The sequence below is a fragment of the Panthera pardus genome, unplaced genomic scaffold, assembly GCF_024362965.1.
Source record: "Panthera pardus isolate Hobbes unplaced genomic scaffold, ASM2436296v1 HiC_scaffold_15, whole genome shotgun sequence".
Classification (NCBI taxonomy): domain Eukaryota; kingdom Metazoa; phylum Chordata; class Mammalia; order Carnivora; family Felidae; genus Panthera; species Panthera pardus.
Window position 1 is genome coordinate 68,897,319 of NW_026526710.1, and position 27,412 is coordinate 68,924,730.

At 40.7% G+C, this 27,412-nt stretch overlaps 1 long non-coding RNA gene across 1 annotated transcript in view; it reads left to right on the plus strand.

The window, feature by feature from the left end:
* LOC109275686 (uncharacterized) overlaps positions 1-27,412 on the plus strand; it is a 114,702-nt gene that overhangs the window by 17,792 nt on the left and 69,498 nt on the right. Inside the window, exon 3 of the long non-coding RNA XR_002084317.2 lies at positions 5,380-5,590. This is a non-coding gene — a long non-coding RNA (uncharacterized LOC109275686). The remainder of the gene's footprint in view (positions 1-5,379; positions 5,591-27,412) is intronic.

Consider the following 27,412-nt stretch of genomic DNA (forward strand, 5'->3'; position numbering starts at 1 on the left):
GGCAGATTTAGTCCCCAAAGAATCAACAGGACAAACCCAAGAGAATCTGTTCTCCAAGAGACTAAATAAAGATTTGGAATTAGATGCTCTGGGTCCTAATCCTAGGTCTGTCAAAAAAACAAAAGAACAAAAAAACACAACTTTTTATATGGCACTGTTCACAAGTTCTATTTCCTAGTTTTTAAATTTTTTTTTAACATTTATTTATTATTGAGAGACAGAGAGACACAGCATGAGCAGGGGAGGGGCAGAGAGAGGAGGAGACACGGAATCCAAACCAGGCTCCAGGCCCTGAGCTGTCAGCACAGAGCCCGACGCGGGGCTCGAACTCACGGACTGTGAGATCATGACCTGAGCCGAACTTGGACGCTCAACCGACTGAGACACGCAGGCACCCCTCCATTTCCTAGTTCTTAAAAATTGAGCAATCTCACAACCTGAGCACCAGACTGATAACGGAAAGGTTGTCACTAATACAAAAAGCTATCATCCTGTCAATGGTGGTAATCATAAAGACCTAGTATGTGCAATTCAATTTAAGGAATGAGCTCAAGGAAAGAAACTGCCAAGGTTTTTTTCGATGTCGTTAACACCCGCACAGAATATACAATGCCATAGGTGTGGACTGTGTACATACCTCAGTTATATTTTCACTACACGAATACTATTTCCCTGCCCAGCTTTTCATTCAAGTGCTGATTTCTAATACCTGTGAACGAATGTGCTTAGCCCTGCTAATGCTGATAAAAACTACAAATCTGTCTCCACTGTTGATCTACGAGTGAAAGCGGGATGCCGTGCGCTCCATCTCACTGTACCCTTAATGGAAACTCAGCAGGGCTGTTAGCAAAATTTCCTGCACCACAAAAAGATAATATTAACTCAAGCACTTTAGGAAAATTCCCCAAATCCATCTTCTTCTCCTGATAACATTATAGAAGTTTTTGATATAATGATATTTCGAGGGGTTTCGGCCTAGGAAGGCAATTTATTACAGTCATGTTACATCGTTTTCCACCTGAGCCTAAAACTTGTTGACCATCTTAAACTCCCACCCTCAATAGTTGTAAACATTTACAATGCAAAGAGAAAATTAGACCCATCTAGCATCTTGCTGCCATGTTTCCACAATATAGACCTTCAGTATGTTTTAGAGGAAGGCCTTGAGTTAAATACCCTTCTCCTTTCTGATTAGTCTCATCGAACCATTTAAAGAGTCAAAGAGATGAGATCATTTCTTTTTGGTTCCAGAAAATTCTGCTTTGTGACTTGTTTTTATAGAGCACGTTGGGCAAAGAAAAGGCTGGGCTATGTGAACAGTGACAACTAAGTGACACCTTCAAGGAAGGCATGATCCTTTAGAAGATAAGCTCCAGAGGGCCGGGTGTATTTGATTCATTGGGACACTATCATCTCAATGAGTAGGTTTGGAACCAAGGGGGATGGCGGAGGTGGGTAGGAGGTGCGGGTGTTAATGTGTACAAATGGCCAGCAATTACATCACAAAAAGGTAGGAGACTTCTGTGCTCAGGATAAACTAACTCTGTCAACAGTCAGCCTTGTTCTAAAAGAAACCGCTGCTGCTAGGAAAACCCACGCTCGATTTATTGAAGAGAAGTTCAGAAACATCTGGAGGCAGCATTTTTCATGCAGTTCTTTGAGGCAACAATCTAGAAGTGTCATTCACCAAACGTGCACTGAGTACTGGCTTTCCGAAGGGCGCATGCCGCATGCGGGGCACTTGATGGATTCCGAGGAAAGCTCTGCCCTGTGGGAGTTGTCAAGGTTTGGGGGAAGGAAGGCAGGTTCAGAACCGCTGACAAGAACGTACATACGGCTTGTGTGTAACCTGTGAGTGGTACTGAAGAACGTTAGTAGTGAAACTAAGAGCTGTGATGGAATGATTAAAAGTTTGAACTTTAAAATGCATTCAGAAAAAGGCGAGAGTAATTGCAATGGACCTGAATAAACCTTGAAGACAGAGATATGTGTGAACTTGGTGCTCTCATTCTGTTGCAGCCACTCTAACCTCTTTGCTTTTTCCTCCAGCACATCTGGCATGTGCCCCCAGGGCCTTTGCACTTGAGCTTTGCTCAGCTTGGAGCACGTTCCCCCAGATATCTGCAGGCTCCCTCCCTTACCTCCATCAGCCTTCATTGTAGTGTCATCTTTGCAGGGAGGCTTCCCTAATCGCTTCATATGATACTAAGACTTCTGTGCTCATCCATTGTTTGCATTCTTTTTCTCAACAGCACTTACCACTATCTTCCATACCCTATGTTTTACTTATTTGCTTGTTTATTTTTTCAGTATCCCTGCTAGACTATAAATAAGTTCAACGAAGGCAGGATTTGTCTGTTTCCTCACCTAGTAGTACCTAGAACATTGCTGAGACAGTAATAGGCACTGACCAAATATTTTTGGAATGAATGAATAGAACTTGCATCAAGGAAAGTACATTCTACAGACCTATGTGCCAAGCACTGAGAAAAATGTTTATTATAATCTGTCACATCTTTGACAATATGTAGATAAATGCATTCATGTAGGGGCAGGGGTGGAGAGGATATCCATTTTCTTGGCCTAATGCTTCTGTGCAGAGGGTCTTTTGTTCGAGTAACTTGACCTTTCTTCCCATACCTTACTCCTGCAGGCTTATAAAGTTTGATTGATGTTACTGAACATGCTCAGCTCAGCGCCTTCTTGGGTACTCTTCCTTGGGGGATGCCACAGGATATTTACACTCTGGTCTATACTTGGAGTAGGCCTTTGTTTGCCCAGCTCTATTGGCCACTGTAGGGATGTCTCTCTCGTTCAAGGGATTCAATACTTCAGTATTGGGGAGATTTCTGGGCCTCTAATCTAAAGCCACATTCTCTCGTCATCTGTCCTGGGGCTGTTTTTCCATTGATTCCAAATTCAGAAGGTGATAAAAAGGAGGCTATATATTGACTCCTTAATGGTTACAACAGGAAGATATCCACCAAGATGGAAAGATTGTACCTATGGAGGTGGTCAACATGGCAGCGTGAGGCATTCCAGAGGAAAGAGTCTGGGACAGCGAAATTTTATTGCAAGACTTGGCTCTGCCTTTTGTGACATTTGCCATGCCTTGCAATTTCAACAGTATTTTACATGCGCTGGATTTAATATAAGAGAAAAACTGAGCACTACCTACAAGTCCTGGAATGCAGCACTTCTGCCAGTACCATGCAATTCAATCACCTACTGGACTTATATGAAGTGTTAGCACAGGGAGCCCAAGAAGGCCTTCCAAGATTCACTGACACTCACATGAATCCAAACAACGTGGCAGAGCTCTAGCTGACTGAGAAATAAGAGAAGTAGAGAGAGCAGTATGGTGCACAAGAGTCTGGCATGAGTCAAAGACTTTGAGGAGATCAAGATTTTCATCCACAGATGCAAAAACCATAGCTACTGCCTCAAATCTTGTTTTAGTAATGGTTGCACAGATAAGACCTTGGTTGGGTCCAGACAACTCTGGGTTGGCTCACCTTTCACGACTTCCACAAACACTCACTGGAGCTCAATGCTCCAAAACCCTAGCACTGTACCCTGCAGCATTCTAGCACAAGAACAGCCTTGACTTATAAAATTGATCTTAAAGGAGTTTGGATTGAATATTTTCCACCACCTACTATGAATTCATGGCCAATTGTGCCCCCTTTTCTTTCTACTCACCGTCTGCTCTTCTGCCTCTATTGGCCCATTTTTTCTTCAGGTATCCCCATAGATTCTCTGAGTGGCATCCTACTTAGAGACTTCCACCTGCTTGCAGACTTGAAGCCAGATAGCACATGCTTAAAATTCATTATTTTCTGAAGTTGTCATAATGAAAGGCATACCATTGCTATTCTCGGTATGATTTAGACCACTGCTGTCCAGTAGAAATATAATGTAAGACACATGTGTCGTTAAAATTTTTTTAGGAACCACATTTAAAAAGTAAAGATGGGGCACCTGGGTGGCTCAGTTGGTTAAGCATTTGACTTCAGCTCGCGGTTCATGCGTTCAAGTCCCGCACTGGGCTCTGTGCTGACAGCTCAGAGGCTGGAGCCTGCTTTGGGTTCTGTATCTCCCTCTTTCTCTGACCCTGCCCCACACTTTCTCTCTCTCTTTCTGTCTGTCTGTCTGTCTCTCTCTCTCTCTCTCTGTGTCTCTCAAAAAATAAACATTAAAAGAAAGAGAAAAAGTGAAGATAAACAGGGGCTTCTGGGTGACTCAGTTAAGCATCCAATTCTTGATATTGGCTCAGATCATAAGATTGAGATCCACGTTGTGCTCTGCCCTGAGCGTGGTGGACCCTGCTTGGGATTCACTCTTGCCCCCTTCCCTGCCCCTCCCCCATCACGTGTACACTCTCTCGAAATAAATAGATGAACATTTTTTAAAAAGTAAAAATAAGTGAAATTAATGTGATATTTTATTTAACCTGATATATCCAAAATATTATACATTCCACACGTAATCAATATAAAAATATTAGTGAGATAGTTACATCTTCAAAATCGGGGCTGTATCTTATACTGTATCTCACTGCAGATATGCCGCATAGATTTCAAGTGCTCAGTAGCTACTGCATCGGGCAGTGCAGACTGAGATGGTGTCACCTTACATTCCTGGGAAGACTGGAAATTCAGAGTGATGTGGATTCTTGAGTTTAGGGAGACCCTCTTAGGGCTGTGTGAAGGGGGCAGAAATGGAAATGTTTGAGGATCACTGTAATAAAATCAGGTTTGTCCTTTATTTCATTTGCGTTGAAGGATTTCTACATTGCGTTTGCTGATAAAGGTTATCTGACACTGGCAAAGTTAATGTCCTTGAGCCTCTGAGTTCATCATGTATTACACAGAAACAATATAGTAATAATAATAATAATAATATATAACCATAATATAATAATAATCAGTAGCTCGCTCAGTGAGTATCCAGCTCACTGGATTGTTGTGGTGAAGAAATGGGAAAGCACTAAGCAACATTGTTCACAATATTATTTGGTGAAAAATTGGCCTTTTCATATTTAAAAAATAGCTTTATTGAAGGAAACTAGACATTCAGTAAACTGTACGTATTTAAAGTGTACAATTTGGCATACATATATACCCATGAAATCAATTAAGATATGCACGTATCCATCCCCCACCCTCAATTTTTTCATGCCCCTGTTATACACACCGCCCTCCTGGCTGCTGCCTCCACCCCACCTCTCACCTCTGTGCCCAGGCAACCAATATTTTGCTTTCTGCCACAGTAGTCCACATTTTCTGGGATGTTTATACACGTGAAATCCTACAACGTGGAATATATGTATTTATCAGGTTTCTTGAACTCTGCGTATTTATTTTTGGATCCATCCAGGTTGTTTGACTTAACGACAGTGGTTGGAGGAGGTCTTCGAGAGGTCATGGCCTCCGATCGACCTGTGAGGAGGGCCAATTGGAGGCTCCTGACCCCCTCCCCTGGCTTGGGAAGGTGCGTTCCTTGATTCCACTGCCACAGCGCCGCAGGGAAGGACGCAGGCGGCCTTCAGAAAAATCACCAGGAGGGCGTTCGTGGGGAATGAATGCAGGTAAGGTCGCGGTGTAAATGTTTAAGATTCTGGCGGGCGATGCCCAAGTAGGTCAGACCCCTTGCATGTTGGAACTTCGCCTCGGATCTGGAGTGGCGGGCCTCTGCCGTGGGTCTCCCGTGCCCCCCGCGCGCAGGGCCGGGTTCCGCCCCCCCCCCCCCCCCCCCCCCCGCCCCCGAGTGGCAGGCCCGCCCGGAGAGGCGGCCATGGGCTGTGGCAAGTAGGCATCCGCGGGGAAATTCGGGGTGCCCCTGGACCTCTGTGTGGGTCGGGGTGGGCTTCCGGGCTGCGCGGTGGGTCAACCACCCACCCCAGCCAGAGGCCGAAGCAGGGTTAGCAGGCTGGGAGAAGAGCTGACGTTAGAGACGGGCTGCGGGCCTGCGGACTCCACGGGCTCCCGGGCTGGCAGACCACGTGGCAGAGCAGAGACTCAGGCGGAGACCTTGGCTGACCTCCGAATCAGGGCTACCACTTGAATTAGTGAATTAGCTGTGTCTGTGACTCCGGAAGGCGTGGGCTGGGAGCTGTGGAGGGAGTACACCCAGGACTTGGGTCCCAGCTCCGGAAGGGACAGAAACCCAACACCCTTCCCGCAGAGTAACAGCTCCTGGTGGTGCGCACAGTGCTGCAGCGGGCAGAACCTGGCGGGGGGTGGTAGGAACTTCCCTTCCTCATCAACGCATGGGTGGAGAACGTGTCCCGTGGGCCCACGTGTGCCGGGGCTCAAACTCCGGTGTTGGCTCAGTGGCAGAGGGGGACCTTGTCCGCCAGCCCGCTGTTTCTAGAAGTGTGGGTGCTGCCAGGTCCTGTAAAGTGTGCAGATCGTCCCAGTGCCCCTGCCCCTATTCCTGTGGCCGTCCCCGAGACCTGTGGAGGAGTGCAAGAAATCCCTGCCCGCGCCCAGCATAGAGATGCCTGGAGATAGGCAGGAATGCTGAAGCCAATGGGGACCAACTCAGTGATTTTTCCAGTGACCACGCATGTGCTCTGGCAGATCCCACCACATTTACGACATAAGCGATCCTATCTGTGGAGAAAGACAGTTTTACTTCATTTCCAATATTGAGGCCTTTATTGTCTTACTGCACTGGCCATCACCTTAAATGTAATGTTCAATAGAAACGGTAAAACCAGACATTTTTTTTTGCCCTCTTCCTGATTATAGAGGGACAGTACTCCGTCTTTTATCATTAATTATGATGTCAGTTATGTAGCCTTCTTTTCATTTTTAAAATAAATATCCTTTATGAGGTTGAGGAAATTCCCTTTTATTCCTAGTTTGATGAAACTTAAAATTTAGAATGAATGTTGAGGGGTGCCTGGGTGGCTCAGTCGGTTAAGCATCCAACGTGGGCTCAGGTCATTATCTCACGGTTGGTGGGTTTGAGCCCCATGCCGGGCTCTACACTGACCCTTGCTCAGAGCCTGGAGCCTACTTCAGATTCCGTGTCTCCTTCTCTCTCTGCGCCTTCCCTGCTTGTGCTCTGTCTCACTCTTTCTTTCAAAAATAAATAAATGTAAAAAAAAAAAAAACACCAAATTTTAGAATGAATGTTGAACCCGCTCAGCATCAAATGAGTTTAACATTTTTTTTTTTTGGTTTTTAATATGGTGATTTATATTAATTGATTTTCAAATGTTAAACCAGCCTGAATTCCTGAGATTAACCCCAGTCTAGCATGATATATTATCCACTTTATATATTGTTATATTTAAGTACTAAAATTTAGTTTAGAATTTTAGTTTTGAACCTGTGTTCATGAGGAATATTGGACTTTGGTTTTCTTTCTTTTTTGAAATCGTGGTAAGAACACTTATCATGAGACCCTTAACAAAATTTTAAGTGCACACTGCAGTATTGCTAACTATAGTCACAATATTATACAACACATCTCTTGAATTTATTCATGCTGCATAATTGAAATTTTATACCCATTGAACAACAACTCCCCTTGGCAACCATTAGTCTACTGTCTGTTTCTAGAAGTTTAACTATTTAAAATACCTCATGCAGGATTTGACTTTCCATGATTGGCTTATTTCACTTAGCATAGTGTCCTCTAGCTTATCCATATTGTCACATACAACAAGGTTTCTTTCCTTTTTAAGGCTGAATAATATTCCATTGTGTGTGTGCATCATGTTGTCCTGATCCATTCATCTGTTGATGGACATTTAATTTGTTTCCATGTCTTGGCTATTGTGAATAATGCCCCGATAAACTTGAGAATGCAGATACCACTTCAAGATCCTGATTTCAATTCTTTTGGATATATACCCAGAACTGGGATTGCCTGATCATATGGTAGGCCTATTTTTAATTTTTCGAAGAACCACCAAACTGTTTTCTGTAGTAGCTGCACCATTTTATATTTCTACCAACAGGGTACAAGAGTACAAGAGCTCTGATTTTTCCATCCTCGACAAAACAATATATATATATATATATATATATAGCTATTATATATTATATACTATATATATTATATGCTATATATAATATATAATGTGCTATATTGGCCTGTTGGCCATTTGCATGTCTTTAGATAAAAGTCCTTTGTCTATTTTTCAATCAGGTTTTTATTTTGTTTTGTTTTGTTTTTGCTGTTGAGTTGCAGGTTCCTTACACATTTTGATTATCAACCTTTATCAGATATACAGTTTGCCAATATTTTCCCTCATTCCATTGGCTGCCCTTTCACTCTCTTGTTTCCTTTGCTGTGCACACCTTTTCAGTTTGATGTAGTCCCACTTGTCTATTTTTGCTTCTTTTGCTTGTGCTTTGGTGTCATGTCCAAGAAATCATTGCCAAGACCAATGTCAAGAAACTTTCCTCTTGATTACGGGCACTGTTCCCAGCCCAGTGTGAGCACTGAGCAGTGCTCTTGCAGGTGGTTCTTTCTTGGGCCTCAGGTAGAGCCATCACTTCATGTGCCAATCGGTACTTTGATAAATATTCAAGGATGTCCTTGTGCAGTTCTCTGGAGTTATTGCTGTCTGGTCCTCTATCTCATCAATGTGAGTTGCCTCGGTCTTTCCAGAGTTTCAGTTGTCTTCTCAACTCAGAGAACCTTGAAACCCTCCAGTCATTAAATTGGGTAATCAGTCATTAAATTGGGCTCACCTTGTTCATTTCTGATCGCTTAAGGATCACAGTTCTTTGTTGCTGCATGCCTAGCAAATTAAAAACTATTCTTTCATATATTTTGTCCACTTTGGGGGTCCTTTTGGCTCTTTTAGATGACAGGGTAAATTCGGTCCATGTTCTCCCATCTTAGTTGGGAAGCTTCATTCTTTCAACAAACGTTTAAGTGCCAGACAATGGGATTATCCTTAGAAGATTGTGATACCACTTTTGTAGTGGATGAAAGAAAAAGAATATTGTTGCTGGGATGGGCCAGCAGTATATACAATTAGAGTGTGTTCAGTGGTGTTACCAAAAAAGTCTCTTACCAAACAAAGAAAGCAGAGGTTCATTCTCTATAATGTTGACTCTAATTGACTCTAAAAGATGACTCTTCTGGGGACATGACTCAGTCTCTATTTCACGTGTTTTCGTTAGTAACAATAGCTATGGAACTCAAGACTCTCTAGGTCTTTGTTTTCTCATCTACAAGATGGGGATAATTATAGTAGGTCCTCACAGGGTTCATAATGAGAATTTAACGAGACAGTATCTGCAGTGCTATTAGCTTCATACCTGACACACAGAAGTGCTCAACAAAGGTCAGGAAATCTTTAATCTTTCTAGATACCTCCCAGTTCTTGTACTACTATTGAATTTGCAAAATGATCCATATTTACTTTATTTCCTGTCTTCTTCACCCTTTATCTCTCTCTCTCTCTTTCTCACACACACACACACACACACCCTCTTCTTTTCTTCTCTGCAGGCTTAAGAGTAACTACTTTGGTTTGTCATAATAGTGACATTTTAGTTAGAGGCATCCAATTTCAGAATTGCAAGTGCACTTCATGACCATTTTATCCAATATCCACCGCTCTCCATGTTCTTCACAGAAGGAAAGTATAATCTAGAGAAAGGAAGTGGTCTGTCCAAGATCACAGAGTTGGTAGTGGTGGAACACATCTTCCATCTGGGTGTTTTCTCCACAAAACAACACTACCCCTCCCTCTTTCTCATTCTCTAGGCCTCTCTCAATTCTGGGAAATACTTTGACATTCACAAGTAGGAACTTCACAGAATATTACAGACACGCTTATACCATCGTTCTTTGTAAGATTTTAAAATTCCTTTTTCCTTTTATGTTTATGCTTGTGTGTGTATGTTTGGGGGAGAAGGAGGGTGGGAAGTGGGAAAATCTAACCAGACTCAGTATAAACCAAATTAGCTGTCCCAAAAGAAAATGACACACTTCAGATTTAAGAGATCCCCAGGTCCATTTTATAGCTGATAAAGTTGTGACTTGGAGAATTCAACAGATGGGTCTTAGTTTGATATTTGGCTAAGATAAATTTTGTAAGCTAAAACTTAGTCTAGAGTACATTCTGTTAAACGTAGTGTCTTTTCAATAGCTTGTCACTGCTTCCGGGATAGTGACCATGGATGGTTATTAATATAGTGTGGTACAACTGAGTCAAAGTTGCCATAATTTCTTAAAATGTTACTTTTGGAGAAATTAAGAGCTCCATATAAATTTAAATATTAACACTATTGGTTATGCACATTACCTTTTCCCCCCCTTTCTTTAAACCTATATAAACAACAACAAAAAGCAGTTCTTAAGCTTAAGCATTATGGTGCTAGTGTCTACAGAAATAGTGCACATAAAAAAATATTTAGAATTAGATTCTGGCTTTAGGCGATCTTTGTAAATGAGACACAATTTTTATAACTTTATAAATATCTTTACAACATCCAAATTATCTCGCAATAGAAGTATGAATTTTACTACATCACAAATGTATATTATGTGAATGCAAAATTGGATGCTGTTAAATCCTAGACAATCTGATTTTTAGGATGATTATGTGATTGTAATTTCAGGAATAATAATAATTTGTTGGTAGTGGATCGATTATTTTTTTTGCAAGTGAGTTTATCATTTTCTTGACTTTGTCTGATCCTCGGATCCTTAGGGGTAAATTTTCAGTACAGCACACGGGGATTTAGCTGTGTGAGCCCCATTAGTGTGAAACGGAGTTTTGTAGCTATATCCATGAGGGGAGCAGTTGCTCTTTAATGTTATTTTAATATTTAATGGTTATTGCAGGGCTGTCAAGCTGGGACTGTCTCAATGAGAGAGATTTCCAGAACATATGAGAGAGATTTTAAACATCTATTTAGAGCGTACTGCAATATTCTTCGTTATAAGAAGAAGATTCTTTAGGGAGAAACAGTCCAATTCAAAAAAGTTTCCCTTTAATTGTGGCAAATTTGAGACTGAGGTAATTGATTTCTTATTTTTATTAGAATTTTCCAAAGGATTCATTAAACTGCTTTCATGAAATAACTGAGATATTAATATGGTGAGATTTAATGGAGTATCAGATAAAGAAAAGGAATAAAGTGTTTTTCATTTATGGATGTTTATTTTTGTCATTCATTTTATAATACATTTTTTAAGTTAATTGGTACTCTTGATTTTCCTTAAAAATCTCTAGGCAAATTTGTAGAGGTTAGGTATGTGAGGACACCTCTGTGAAGAACTAATAGACTTTACCACAAGTTGGATTATAACTAAATAATTGTCTCACCATAAAGAATACACAGCTGCACTCTTCCCTCGAGGCATCTCCCTAGTGCCTGGTGGCCCTCAAGAAGTCCGTACAGGACTAAGTGTTTTTGAACACTGAGAGCATCTGGCCTCAGACCTTAAAATATACCCCATATTATTTTCATCAAATCTAACATAAAACCTGTATCTGAAGTACCCCAAGAAGCCATTCAAGGTCTCTAGGTAAAAATTTTGGAAAGTCTTGGGGCACCTGGGTGGCTCAGTCAGCTAAACGTCCAACTTCAGCTCAGGTCATGATCTCGCAGTTCGTGAATTCGAGCCCTACGTCAGGCTCTGTGCTGACAGATCAGAACCTGGAGCCTGCTTCAGATTCTGTCTCCTTCGCTCTCTGCCCCTTCCCTGTTCATGCTATCTCTCTCTCTCTCTCTCTCAAAAATAAATAAACATTAAAAAAAAAAAGAAATGTTAGAAAGACTCAAAAGAAGAAGAAGAAGACAGAACAGCTGTATCCATTCATCACTCATCCCTCCTTTTTCCTGCAAGTTCAAATTTTCCTTCTCTTGTTTTACTCAACTTGTAAACCTGTACAGGTTTCCACATCCTGGAAACAAGCAAGTGAACCAATTTTTCTGTCACACAGAACTCCCCTCTAGCTATGTTCCTACATCCCTCCTTCCACTTACCACCCACCTCCATGGAAGAGCCATTTCCCTCCACAGTCGCCTCTTTTACTTCCTTCCTGGTACTACTGGCCGATTCTGACCTCTCCTCAGTATCTGTCTGACTTGTCCACCCTGAGGTTCTTCATACCCTTAAATACCATCTTTTTTTTTTCATTTCTTCCCTTGCTTCTCTCTTTCTTTTCTTTCTTTCTTTCTTTCTTTCTTTCTTTCTTTCTTTCTTTCTTTCTTTCTTTCTTTCTTTCTTCATTCATTCATTACTAAATACATTTTTCCAGACACTGCTCTAAGTATCTTAAACAGAGAAATAAGGCTTAATCACAATCCATGGGGGGCTTAGGGTCTAGTGGGAGAAACAGGAAGATATTTTTCTTTTTTATGCACTGTGATGCTAGAGCTTGGACTCTGGAAACCACATCTTTCCCTTGATTGCTGGTTCCCTTCTAGGTTCTTGTCAACAGGGAGTGTGTGAGGGAGATCAGAAGCCCGGAGTTGGGGAGAAGGAACTTACTCTTTCTTGTTTTCTTTCTATTCTTGTCAGTGATACTTTACCATGGCCCTTCACTCAGGCAGAGATGGTTGGCTCCAGTCTCCAGCTACTTGTTGCCCTTCTCAGAACCAGCTGCGTTGTGCCCATTCAGTGGTATCTGCACCAGTTGGGCAGTGGTCCGCCTTAAAGGTTTGGGTCCCAGCTATATGGAGCATATCTCTGAGGTCCTAAGGTATCAGTATCTCCAGGCAGCTCTCCTCAGAGGCAGAGTATCCAGCTCTGTGGGCCTGAGGCTTGCAGAAGGTCCAGCTGTATAGCAGACCGCTCTACCTCTTGGTTCCATTATGACCCAGCAGTTCAAGAGTACTCAGTGATCTCTGGCAGGTAGGGATGCTCTAAGGATCCTCTGGGAAGCCCCCGTAGGAGAACTACAGTGCAGACCCCTAAGCTCTATTCTTTTTTTTTTGGGGGGGGGGAGGGTTGCAGGATAGATGATTTATGGTTCTTTATATTTTAGGTATAATTCACACATTAAAGTCTTCAGTGTTTTTTAGTATATTCGCAGGACTGTGCAACGATCATCACATTCTAATTTTAGAACACTAACTCTTCTGCACACATCAATTCTCCTTTTGAAAAATAGCTCTTGGCTTGTTACTGGGCCCGGCTAGGGAAACCATGAGCCACTGAATGACTATGCATTGTGACCTGGCCAGCATGAACGGAGTGTTGTCTGACCCATCAAAGCTTAACACTGTGTGTGCGCACCAGCCGTCCATCATCCTATGGAAATATTGCAGAAGACACTATGTCCAGTAAGCTCTGAACACTCAAGTGAGTTGAGTGAGCAGGTGGCACGGACTTGTTTAACTCCTACTGATGCCGCATTACTTCACTCCTTCGATCCACACCTGTGGCCTCACGGGGAACTTTCTTATAAAGAGTTGACTGAGGAGTAAAAAACTTGGGCCTGACTTACACATATATTAGTCTACTCAAGCCGCCATAACAGAATACCATAGATTGGGTGGCTTAAAGAACAGAAATTTATTTTCTCACAGTTGTGGATACTGTTCAAAAAACTAATATCTTCACCCAAAATCACTGAGGACCTGAGGCCTGAGAACAGCCATTTCAGTGAGCTTAGAAGTAGCATTTCCCCCACTTGATCCTTCAGGTGACTTCAGCTCATGCTGACACCTTTCTGGTCTCATGAGAAACCCTGAGACAGAGGAACCCAGAAAAACTGTGGCCAGATTCCTGAGCCACAGAAACTGGCAGACACGTTTGCTGTTTTAAGCTGCTAAGTTTTATGTTCAGCTGTTATGCAGCAACAGATAAATGATATGTATTAAATAAGAGAGTAGAGTCTCTGATAAATTTTAAACACTGGACAGCTATGATTAAGTATGTTTAAATATGAATAAATATTTTGGAAATATCACTGGCATCAGTTTTTGAAAAGACCACTTTGGCATCAGTGTGGACAGTTGTGTTGGGTTAGACCACGGGCAGGAGAATAAGAGGATCATGTAACAGTAACCTGGGTGCACAGGGAAGACACTGGCAGGGAGAATGGAGAAAAGCTAGATTCAAAGAGGAACTCAGGAGGTCATCTGTCAGACTTGGGCATCCCACAGGGTGTCAAAGACGTTCTCGTGTAAAAAAATGAGACTCCACTCGCCATGTGCCCTCTCTCTGTCTCGCATTGTTGTTCTTTGTTCTTCATTCTCTTCCCCGGGACCTCCCCCTTCATCTGTCTCCCCTGAAGTGGTCGGAGTTCTGCAGATTTCATGTTAGGCAATCTCATCTGGACCCATGGCTCCTATTACCGTCTATCTGCTGAAGAGTCCCACATCACGCCTCCTGACACCTTTCTTGGGAGCACAGGTTTTATATGTCCGACTCTACACAAAGCCTGAGTCCGCTAGTTTAGGAGTTGGCAAACTTTGTTTGGGCTTTGCAGGCCACACAGTCTCTGTCGAGCTATCCCACTCTGGGGTTGTAGTTATGATAGTAGCCAAAGACAATACGTAAATGACTGAGCATGCCCGTGTTCCAATAACACTTTATTTGTGCACAGTGAAGTCAGAATTTCACATAATGCCCACTTGTCTTGAGGTATTCTTTTCTTTTTTCCTTTTTTTCTACTGTTGAAAAATATAAAAACTATTCTTAGCTCTTGGGTTTTGTGGGCTGTAATTTGCAGACCCCTGATCTACTCCCCACCGTGTTTCTAGCCTCATCTCCTGGTATTCCTTGCACTCAAGAAGTGGCAAACATAATGCCCCCCCTTTTTTTGTATGTCTTTCATTGACTATCTATGGAGTTTTTATTGCCTTTGATGTCCTCTTGCCTCTCTTCGCCCTGTGAACTCCTCATCATTGATAATTACTGGCTTAGTTGTGCCCTCCTCAGTCTAGCCTTCTCGGATTCCCCCAGGCAGGATTATTTCCTCGCTTCTCTGTGCTCTCAAAGTACTTTGTTCCTATCACCGTTCTAGCAGGTATCATATCATAGTGTCATTTATCTCTTTAAGTACCTGTCTGCAACACTGGCCTATGAACTCCCCAGTGTCAGGCAACCCCCCCTTACTTATCCAGTCCTCACTTAATAATGTCTTGAAGTGACTCATTCAAGAAAGCCAGCATTTCGTACAAAATACCACAGATTCTTTCTAGAAAATTTGAGCATAAAGATAAGTGTTTTCATTAAAATTATGGCTTTTTATATTTGAAGTCTGGTATTTTGGAAAATAAAATATTGTCTTCAGAAAGCTGGTTTTCATAATACTTTTTAGAGGATCAAACATGAAAAATTCTTATAAAAATATTTTATAACCCATATATAAATATAAAAATGTTAATCTTCATTAATATTATTGCTACTACTCAAACTACAACTTCTACAGTTACTACCGCTATAGGTATTGCTATAAACTTGTTTTTAAAAGAAATTTTCTTCACTGATGTATGGCAATTAGTCCCAAGAATATAAATTTATCTTACTTCCCAAAGCATGTATTTTCGGATTTATTTTTGCAGATATTTTTGTTGGCAATATGAACTCTTTTACACTTGTTATCATGTGTTTTCATACTAAAATTAAAGTTTTCCCTTAAACTTTATATTCATGTGTTTTTTTTAAATTTCATTTATTTCTTAAATATGCCCATCTAGATATGATTTCTCGTTCTGCCTCCATAGGACATGTTCTTTTCACCAAAATCCTGGAGATAATCTCAGGCAAGAGGACTGGCATCCTTCACCAGTCGACTACTTTATGATGGGGAGAAGTAGTTCAGTCTCCCCTCTATTAATTTCTATCAAAAGCCAGCTTTACTCTCTTTTTCCCCAGTGGAACTATTTCTGTTTGATTTCAATTAAAAATGAAATGTCAGCATTTCAGGATGCATTATGCTGCTTTATGGTGCACACGATTCCAACTCATTAGGGAGAAGGCAGCATGTTTGGAGGAAACCCAGTTGGGATGGAAAAGTAGATTTCTGTTTCACGTTTTTGTTAGGAGTATGAACCAGAATGTATTTTACAAAGGCCACTATTTAAAGGAAGACTCCGTGGCAATAGGTTTCCCAATTCCCATATCATTTACTATCTTCAACTTGTCCAGAGATTTCCTCTATTAGATCATATTTTTCTGATTCCCAAGCTAAATTTATCTAAAGACAATCTCACCTTCATTTCTGGTCTGTGAATATTATATACTTTTGGAAAAGAGTGTGTAAAGATTGGGGAAGTATTTATGGTTCTTTAAGAAGTTGATTATATTAAAGGTAGTATTTCATGAGAGTTGATGTTCTAAGGAAAAGAATGTCTATGCTTCCAATTTTGACAGTCTGAGATTTGACATATAAAAATTCAAATGTATGTGAAAGTTCAGAAGAGTTAGTATCATTCTGCTTTTCTTCTCCCAAGGAAATGGGCATATGTAGGTAGTTATGGAAATGCATTGGTAGTGTTGACAGCTTGACCAGGAGTGTAAAATGTATGATAATGTGATCACTTCTAAAAATTTCAACAAGAGATCTATAATGTTTTCTGAAGAGCCAGCATCTGGAAAATGGAATGTTTTTCCACTTAAAAGCAAATAATGTATTTTACCAATTTTATTCTTGTAAAAGAAAAATAATGAAGGAATGTGCTTTCTGACTGTATCACATTTGGCAATACAGAGTACATACACTGGGAGAAACACAGATTTTATAGCCAAATTTCATAAGGAATTATAATCACCAAGCACCGAAATAACCTGGCAACAATTTCTGAATATTGACCAGAAAAATGACCCTTGCTGTGTTGCCAAAGATTAGCTAATCGATGTGATTACAATGTGAAGGCTCAGAAGGGAGGTGACCTGTGAATGGTAACTGTTGCTGCTAAAAAAAAAAAAATCTGCTTTACAGCCCTTCCTCATTTTGGCCTAAGAAACTTGTGCTCAAAATTGGATGACTCTAGCTTGTTATATTCTGTGGCTTCTGTTTCCCAATTATTTACAGAGTGTGCTGGTACTAAAGTTTGTGTTTTCTTTCTTTGAGTATTTCCAGAAGAATTTAGTCAAGGAATACATTAAGCATTGACTGTGGGGTAGATATTGTGAGAAGTGCTAGAAAGAAATGTATTCCGGGGATCACAGTCTTTATGGTCCTCCCCAGGGGAGGAAACAGACAGGTATACAACTACTCTGAAGGAACGTGTCATAGATGTCCTGACAATGGTTTCTATAGGATACAATGGCCACACAAGAAAAGAGTGGCCAAATGTATCGAGGAGAGTCCGGAAAGCCTTCATAAAGGACATTGAAGCTACTCGTTTTTGATGACAGTCACTTCTAAGGCTGATGACTGCCTGGTTTCAGGACTGTAGGGATAAGTGACCTTGACTTTTCTTTCTTTTTTAAAAAAAGTTGAGTTGTAATTGATATGTAATATTGTGTAAGGTTAAACCGTACAGCATGTTGATTGGTACATTTTTATATCGCAATATGATTACCATTATAGCTTAGCTAACAGTTCTAGCTCATTATGTAATTGTCATCTCTTTTTGTGGTGAGCAATTTTAATATCTAGAATCTTAGCAACTTGAGGTTTATAATATAGTATTATTGACTCTAATCACCTACATTAACACTGCATTAGACCTGCGGAGTTTATTCATCTTCTAATCGTAAGTTTGTCCCCTTAAAAATCATCTCCCTAATTACCCTACTCTCCCAGCCCCTGGTAACCACTATTCTACTTTATTTCTATGAGTTCAGCTTTTCTAGATTTCACATATAAGTGATATCATACAGTATTTGTCTTTGTCTGACTTGTCTCGCTTAGTATAATGTCCTCAAGTTCCATCAATGTTGTTGCACAGGCAGGATTTCCTTCTTTCTCATGGCTGTATAATATCCATATATATATTTACATATGTATTATATATTTGTATATATTATATTCACAGATACATAATTTTCACATGTATAAAATCACTATATATGATATATAATATATATAACATTCACATTATGTAATATTCATATATATATGTGAATGTAATTTAGCCATGAGAAAAGAAGGATATGTATAAATCACATCATCTGTATCCACTCATCCATTGATGGACACTTAGGTTGTTTCTGTATCTTGGCTATGGTGGCTAATGTTGCAGTGAACATGGGAGTGCAGGTACCTGTTTTCATTACCTTTGAATATTTGTAATCAGAAGTGGGATTGCTGGATTATATGGTAGTTCCTTTAATGCCCAGCAGATTCAGAGGGAACACTGTTGAAACATCTCTAAGGGATGGATGACCTAAAGAAAGGAGGCCTAACTCCTGTGTGTGTGTGTGTGTGTGTGTGTGTGTGTGTGTGTGTGTGAGAGAGAGAGAGAGAGACAGAGAGAGAGAGACAGAGAGAGAGAGACAGAGAGAGGGAAAGAGGGAGAGACGGAGAGATGGAGAGATGGAGAGATGGAGAGAGGGAGAGAGAGAGAGAGAGAGAGAGAGGGAAAGGGCAGGAGAGAGAGAGGGAGAGACGGAGAGAGGGAGAGAGAGAGCGGGAAAAGGGGGGAGAGAGAGAGAGGGAGGGAGAAAGGGAGAGAAAGAGAGGAAGAGGGAGAGAGAGAGAAGGAGGGAGAGAGGGAGCGAGAGAGAGGTAAAGGGAGGGAGAGAGGGAAAGAGGGAGAGAGGGAGAGACAGAAAAAGGGAGAGAGGGAGAGAGAGAGACAGGGAATTGATTTCCTGGCACCTGATTTGGCCACTGACATCGCAACAATGAAACTTCCAATTAAACCCCTGCTTTCTTTATTTTAGCTTATACATTTCAAGCTGAATTTGATAGAATTTAATTCTTTTTTTTTTTTAATTTAAAATATGTGTTTTTGGGCGTGCCTGGGTGGCTCAGTCAGTTAAGCATCTTACTCTTGATTTTGGCTCAGGTCATGACCTCACAGTTCATGAGTTCGAGGCCCACATTAGGGGGCAGAGAGAGAGGAAGAGAGAGAGAGTACCAAGCATGCTCTGCACTGATAGCACATATGTGAATATTATATATAGTGAATATCATATATATTATATATCATATATAGTGAATATATACATGTGAAAATTATGTATCTGTGAATGTTATATATAAATATATAATACATATGTAAATATATATATGGATATTATGCAACCATGAGAAAGAAGGAAATCCTGCCTGTGCAACAACATCGATGGAACTTGAGGACAGTATACTAAGTGACTCTGTGCTGCCAGTGCACAGCCTGATGCCAGGCTTGAACCCACGAATTGTGAGACCATGACCTGAACGGACATCAAGAGCCAGTCGCCCAGCCGACTGAGCTACCCAGGCTCCCCTGAAGTAACTTATTTTTAAATGTACTGTTACTGAGACCCCACTTTCATTATTCATTGAAAAGTCTTAGAAAATTTAAAATACTAGATATATCAATTCACTAAATATAAAGTGTTGATGGTCATTGAAAAACTGAGCCTGAGTGGCTCGGTCGGTTGAGTGTCTGACTTCAGCTCAGATCATGATGTCACGATTCGTGAATTCGAGCCCCATGTTGGGCTCTGTGCTGACAGCTCAGAGCCTGGAGCCTGCTTCGGATTCTGTGTCTCCCTCTTTCTCTGCCCCTCCTCTGCTCACACTCTGTCTGTCTCTCAAAAATAAATGAACATTAAAAAAAAAAGAAGAACATGTTTTGGAGGCTAGGTTTTATATGAAGTAAGTGTGATGGTGCCCTAGGTTGATGTGGAAAATATTTATCTGGATCATGGTTAACCATGCTTTCACATCCTTAAGGCAGACTATGAAGTATTTATATCAGTTTCTACAAAAGAACCTTTCTTTGTAGGTCTGCAAAATATCTGTTCGGTCAATGACAGCAATAAGTATGTATTTGGGACAGGCAAATGAACAACATTACCTCATCCTATGAGAAGATAATGCATGGGTAGTAGTAAAATGCCAGATTGGAAGATAGCATATGATAAACCTTTAGAAAAATAGCCACAACTCAACAGATTTCAAATTGAGGGCAAAATAATATGCCAAATCTTTCTTCATAAATTTATGCTAATAGTAAATAATTTTATAAATGTGTAAAGTTCCCTTATAGTAAATGTTTCATGCAGCATACAATTTGAGACCTTATTATGGTTTGCATAATGATCTTTTACCAAATAATGCTTTTGTCATGAGATATGTGTTCATTTCAATTTGAAAAACAAACAAACAAACAAACTTTCAGGATTCTACAAATGTCTGGAAAATTCGTAACAAGGTCCTGACGGGAAGAGTCCAGGATCACTGTCAATGGAAACATTCCTGATGTCAAGTGAAAACATAAAATTCATGCCGATATTTATAGCTCTCTGGCAAATCATTGGCTATTAGCCTCTTGAATACACCTAATTCGAATATCTGGATGGTCACAGTGGACGAAAAGGAAGCTAAATTTAGGGAAGTCTGCAGTATAAGTCACACTATAATAAGCCCGGCAGCCTAGTGGCAAAAAGTTATCGTTCTAAAAATATTCTTAAGATGCAACATACTACCATGCTTGGGTGCTAAAGTAACATCAACATGATTCATAAAAATGGCAAAGATAAGAAGTTTGCTGAAGCATGGGACCTGGATAAGTACACATACGTGTGCAGCTGCTATAACACTGGCTTGTTGTAGCTGTTAGACAAGCCCATGGAGGTGTTGTGCTTGAGGCGAGCTTTGAAAGCACAAAGATGTTCTTCATAGAATCACAGAGGAGGCCAACAAAGGCATGGGAGTAAAATCTATGTAAAAACTTTTATGTAAAAGCACTCCCTTAAACTAAAGCCATAAACCATGCACAATAGAAATATGAGACAGAAGTCACTATTCTGCTTGCTATAATCTTGGACCACAGGGCTTTTGTAAAACAAATGATTTCTAAGTGCTTAAGGTCAAAGTGGAAGAAAAGGCATTTTATCAAACTTGTTCAGGGGGAGAAAGAACGTCCAAGATGAATGTCACGTCCTTGGCTCATGTATCATTCTTAGGGAATTCTTTAGGGCCTTTCTGAGATTTCACTGCATGTTCACCACATCTGGGTAATTTAAACCATTTTGAACACCATCTGAAGACAGTTGTGTTTTCAGCCAAAGTAAAGTATTTTAAAGTTGTTTTTTTTTTAAATTACTATGTCATTAATTTAAAATATAAAGGGCTGGAAATAATGGACTAACATTCATGAAACTGCATTGCCTAATAGTGTGTTAGATAATTATAACATTTAATTACTTGAGAAGAGCAGGCTTTAAAACTTGTATACTACTTGGGGGAATAATTGAATTAGCCGAATTTTACTGTGTTGACTATAATGACACTAAGTTTTTATCATGATGATGAATAATAAGCATTTGTGGCTTGCATACTAGTATAGTGGTACTCTGCTAGACACTAGAACTCAAAAACAATGTAGAGGTCCCTGACCCTAATCAATAATATGCTGAGAAGACTAGCCCAGGGCAGGAAAGAAAGGAAATACAGCAGGCAGGTTATATGAATGTGTCAGAAGTTCAGGAGAAGGGTAAGTGTTATCGGCAGGAGAACACAGAGAGAGGGAGTGTGCGAGGTGGTACCAGAGTGGTGAGCAGGGTCAGCACCTGTGAGCCTTCTTAGGACATATGAAAGATTTCTATCATTATTTTAAGAACAATGGGAAGGAACTTAAAGAAGACATGATGTTCTTGGGTTGACACTGAGAAAACGTCAGCTGCCGAGTGTGGAAAAGATGGCAGCCATGATAGGACGAATGCATGTAGGCGAGTCATAAGACATCAGCATTAGGCCAGGAAAGAAATGGCGATGCTTTGGAGTAGACTGAGGACAGTGGAGATAAAGAGGAGTGGACAGAGACTGCAGACAGATGACGAGCCAGGTAAGGGAATGACGCCTATCTGCTCCAAACACAGAGGCTTGCTTAAAGTATATAGCTAAGCTTGAAAGAAAGAATGAAACTGACACATCCCCCAGCCTTGGGCTACTGGGTGCTGGGGGTAGATGAGTGGATTAGGGGATAATGTTTAATGCCTGTCCTGGCAGTGGCATTCATTCCAGTGGCAGCAGTTTTTCCAAAACTAGTGTGACCAGCCTCATTGTACCCTTTTAGAAACCCAAGTCCCAGCTGGCCAGCACACTTTCCTCAAAAGCATTAGTTCTAGTTCTTCAGGCTCCCTCCTCCAAGCTTTTAAATTTTAACAGTCCAGGGGTGCTTGGACGGCTCAGTCGGTTGAATGCCTGACTTTAGCTCAGGTAATGATTTTGCGGTCCATGAGTTCCAGCCCTGAGTCAAGGCTCTGTGCTGACAGCCCAGAGCCTGGAGCCTGCTTCAGATTCTGGGTCTCCCCCTCTCTCCGCCCCTCCCCCACTCACACTCTGTCTCTGTCTCTCAAAAATAAACATGAAAAAAAATTAAATTTTACAATCCTTACTTCATCCCTTTGTTTCCCCAACCCTAGTGGGGGACAACGTCATGTAGTTACTGCCTCCATGCCTTGGTGCCTCCTTTTTGCCTTTTGTCTGGTTAATAATTCTTCAGATTAACTTCTGCCTATTGAAGTCTGTTGTGTCTGCCTACTGAAGTCTGTTGGGTTCTGTCTCCTGAATGGATCCCGACTGATACAGAAGGGATAGTGAGAATAGTCAAAAGGCAATAACCAGGGAGACAAAAGTTGAGAGCTTCTGAGAGTTAAAGAATTGTGTAAAAAATCAAACCAAGTGTTAGAACAAATAAAAACAAATCAATCATTGGGCTCAAGGATCCAGAGAAAGTCTCAAAAGCTAGTAAAGGGCAAGACAGGTTACATCCAAAGAATGTTGCTTTGACAGCAGACTTCTCATAAGCAACAGATGCCAGACAAAGAAATTCATTGCGTCACTAACTGAGATAAAGAATATTGGAGGAATATCATATTTGGTTTTTTTAATGTTTATTTTTGAGAGAGAGAGCACTGGCAGAGGGGGGAAGCAGAGAGAGAGGGGGACAGAAGATATGAAGCGGGCTCTGCGCTGACAGCAGTGAGCCTGATGGGGGACTTGAACTCACAAATCATGAGATCATGATCTGAACCAAAGTTGGACACTCAGCCAACTGAGCCACCCAGGTTCCCCAGAATATCATATTTGTATAGGAACAAAGCACAAGCTTGCATGTGCTGGGTTTTAAATCCTTTTGAGATATCTAAAAAAGGATGTGGAATAGGCAGTTACTTACAAAGGCTTGAGTTCACAGGAGAGGTTCAGGCTGTGGTTGTACATTTGAAAGTCTTTGGCCTGTGGAAGATTGCCTGGTGAATTAGTTATTTATTTCTGTATAAAAAGTTAATCCCAAACTTACTGGCTTAAAACAACAATAAACATTTATTATCCTTGCAGTTTCTGTGGGTTAGGTACTTGGGAGTGGCTTTGCCAGGAGGTCTGGCTTGTGGTCTCTTGTGGTGTTTGTAGTTAAGATGTTGACTGGGGCTGCAGTCAGCAAGTTCAGCTGAGGGATGAATGAGCCTGGAGTGACAGCTTCTCCAGAGGCTCACACAGAGTGGTGGTGTTGGTGGGGGGGGGAGGGGGGGGCTCTGTTCTTCTCCACCTGGGGCCCGCCCCAGGATGTGTGAGTATCTTAGTGATATGGTGGTTGGCTTCCTCCAGAAATGGTAATCCAGAAAAGCATGATGGAAGCCACAATGCCTTTTATGACTTTCTAAGTCATCACATGCTGTTGCTTCTGCCATGTTCTATTTGTTATAAGCAAGTCATAAGTCCAGTCCATATTCAAGGAGATGGGGATGGAGCTCTACCTTTTGTTAAAAAAATTTTTTTTAAACATTTATTTATTTTTGAGAGACGAGAGAGACAGAGCATGAGGAGGGAGAAGGGCAGAGAGAGAGAGAGGGAGACACAGAATCTGAAGCAGGCTCCAGGCTCTGAGCTGTCAGCACAGAGCCTGACGCGGGGCTTGAACCCATGAATTATGAGATCATGACCTGAGCCGACGTCAGTTGCTTAACCAACGGAGCCACCCAGGTGCCCTGGAGCTCTACCTTTTGAAGTGAGTTTTATTGAAGAATTTGAGGACATATTTTAAAATCACCACACCCTAAGGAGAGAATATGGAGTGAGGAAAGGAAGACAGCCTAGCAAATATTTTAGGCTTTGCAGGACATATGGTGTCTGTCACAACTACTCAACTTTGCTATTCTAGCATGGAAGCAGCCATAGACAATACTTAAGTAAATGGGTGTGTCTGCATTAAACCTAAGGCAGGCTGTATTTGGTCTATGGGCAACATTTTGTCAACCCTTGGCCTAGAACACAGCCAGGAGTAACAACTACATATAAAACAAAAGACAGGGGTAGCTGGGTGGCTTAGTCAGTTAAGCATCTGACTCTTGGTTTTAGCTCAGGCCAAGATCTTATGGTTTATGCAGTGGAGCCCTGCATTGGGCACTGCGCTGACAGCGTGAAGCCTGCTTAGGATTCTCTCCCTCCCTCTCTCTTGCCCCTCTCCCACTCACATGCACATGCACTCTCTCTCTCTCTCAAATAAATAAACTAAAAAAAAAGAAAAAAAGAAAAAAAAACATAATCATAAAACAAAAGAGAAAACAAAAAACAAATAATCTTTCCTAACTCATAAGAAGGTTAAACCAAGTGCAGTAGGAAGCTTAGGAGCTAACAAAAATATCATAATACTATAATTTATACATAATTGTGTTTAATCTCCTTAATGGTCCTACTAGTTAATATTATCTTTATTTTTGCTTTGTTGTTTGTTTTTTGTTTGTTTGTTTGAGTTGTGGAAACTGAGACTCCTATTGGTTTAGGAATTTATCCAAATTACTGGTAGCAAATTGGAATTTGAAACCGAATATGTCTGACTTAAAGTTTATGTTCTTTTCATTAAAACAAACAAACAAACAAACAAACAAACAGTTCCATCTAGTGTGGAGAAATACTCACAAACATGGCCAGAATGACAGCTTGGACCATACTTGGGCATTGGGTGTCAGAGAGTTTGTACTTTGGATGTGAGAGGGTAATGAATTATTAATGGATTTTGAACAGTGGTTTGTGAGTTACATGATTGGAGTTCTAGCCTATATTAAGTAATTCAACAATGGTTTATTGATTACTTTGTGGAAGGAATATCAAAAGAAGGGAGATTAGACAAAAGTCTGATTCAACAGTCTAGACAGGAAATTGTTAGGATGTGAACTTGAAAGATGGCAATACGAATGTACAAGTGACATTGAACAAAAATAAATCTAATTGAACTTGGAAATAAGACTGGAAAAGGAAGAACCAAAGATGACCCTCAAATGGTGACTGGGTTGATTGGAGGAAGGAAGTAATAAGGGGGAGCTATTTTATGCAGAAATTATGAGTTCCATTTTATACAGGTTGAATTTAAGATGCCAACAAGACATGCAAATGGAGGAAGACCAAACATGTGAGAGTAGTCAAGGCTGGAGATGTAGTTTTTATACATGTTTGTGTTGGCAAAATTCTTGGAGAGAAGGAGGCAACCATGGACTATGAATATTGAGAAGCAACTAACTTTAGGGTTTTGATGGGGAGGAGGGAGAAAGAGAGGAGCAGTGCAGAAGGTCAGACAAGGGCCTTGGCTGTGTGCAGTCTCAGCAAACAGAGGAAAGGGTTTCAAGAGGGCATGCCAAGTGTTATGGAAGTGGGTACCAGTGAGTTTGAAAAGCTAGAGAACACTGTTGTATTTGGCTATGGAGAAGTCATTTATGATTTCAGTTTCTAGATACTAAACTAGCCCAACTACTGATTCCTGCCAGCAAGATCAACCTGCAGGAGACAGAGTGGTAGTTCTCAACCCTGGCTGCACATTGTAATATCCTGGGATGCTTTTAAAAATGATGTGTTGGCTCCATCCCAACAACTTCTAAATTAACTGGTCTGAAGTGCAGCCCAAGCATTAGGGTTTTTTAAATCTCCCCAGGCAATTCTAATATGCAGCCAAGATTGAGAATCGTTGTCTTAGAAGGGAAATATCAAACTATGGGAAAACCTGTGAGAAATTCCTGGAGTGACACTAGTGATCTGAAGTTGTGTGTTTGTGTTTGGGGAGCGGTGAGGCTTTGATCTGGGACAGAAGGCAGCTCAGTGCTTCTGTGGGAGGATACAGCAGGAATGGAGCGTAGGAGCTTGAAGTTTTATTCTTCTCCCAAATTTGCCTTGGGGCAAATAATGCCCAACCTTTTACCTACAGAGACTCTGAACTCTGGTCCAGGTGTCCTAAAGTAAGACCAGAACAGTGCTGAAGTTGAGCTTGTGAGGTGCTGAGGAAGACAGGGACACAATAACTTTTGATCACTTCTGTACCCATTTTCCTTTCCCTCTAAATCCCCAGAACTGGGGGTTTATAAACTATGGAGTGTCCTTTTAATGTAGCTTTTTCCAGGAAAAGCAAACGGCAAAGCCCTGAACAGAACTTTATGTGGGGTGAGGACTGATTAACTGTGGTTTTCCGGTGTTTCCATCAGAAAACTCTCCACCCTAAGTCCCATTCACTTACCCCCAATCCTGCAGTAATTATGTTGATGAGGCTAAAGTCTGGCTTGATAAAATAACTGATGCCATCAGGAAAAAATGAGCTCCCATCCCCAAATAACACATCTTAGGAACAGCACAACTGTTTCAAAAAGAAAACAAACATCGGATTATGTATTTCCTCAGAATCAGAACTGTTAGAAAGACATATAAATAATTTAAAACTAGCCTAATAAAAACTCTAAAAGACATAAAGAAAGAAAAATACTAGCGATATGAAATAAGAACAAAATATATAATGAGCAGCAATATTAAGAAAATATAATAGTTGACATAAAGAACTCTAATAAGGTAAATGGCAGAATGAATGCAGCTAAGAAATTATTTAGTAAATTAGAAGATAGGATTGAGAACGTTCTCAGAAGGAAGAAAATAAAAGAAATTATAAATGTAAGGGAAAAGCTGTGAAGGAAAGAAATACATGACAACATTTGGATAATAAGAGTTCCACAAAAGAAGTAATAATGGAGAGAAAATATTTGAAGAAATAGATTTCCCACAATTTAAAATAAAATGTGAAAGTCCTCATGTTAAAAGATCCCTGAGAGTGGTAGATAAAGAAAACCTGCATTTAAGCATATTACAATAAAGTATATATATCAAAGAAAAAGAGAAAGTTCTAAATATGCAGATCATATTCAGAGGAACAAGATCAAATTGATGTTGCATTAAAAGAAAAAACAATGTAGGGGTGCCTGAGTGGCTCAGTCAGTTAAGTGTCTGACTTGATTTTGGCTCAGGTCATGATCTCAGCGTTCTTGGGTTCAAGCCCCACATCAGACTCCATGCTGACAAGCCTGCTTGGGAGTCTCTTTCTCCCCTTCTCTTTCT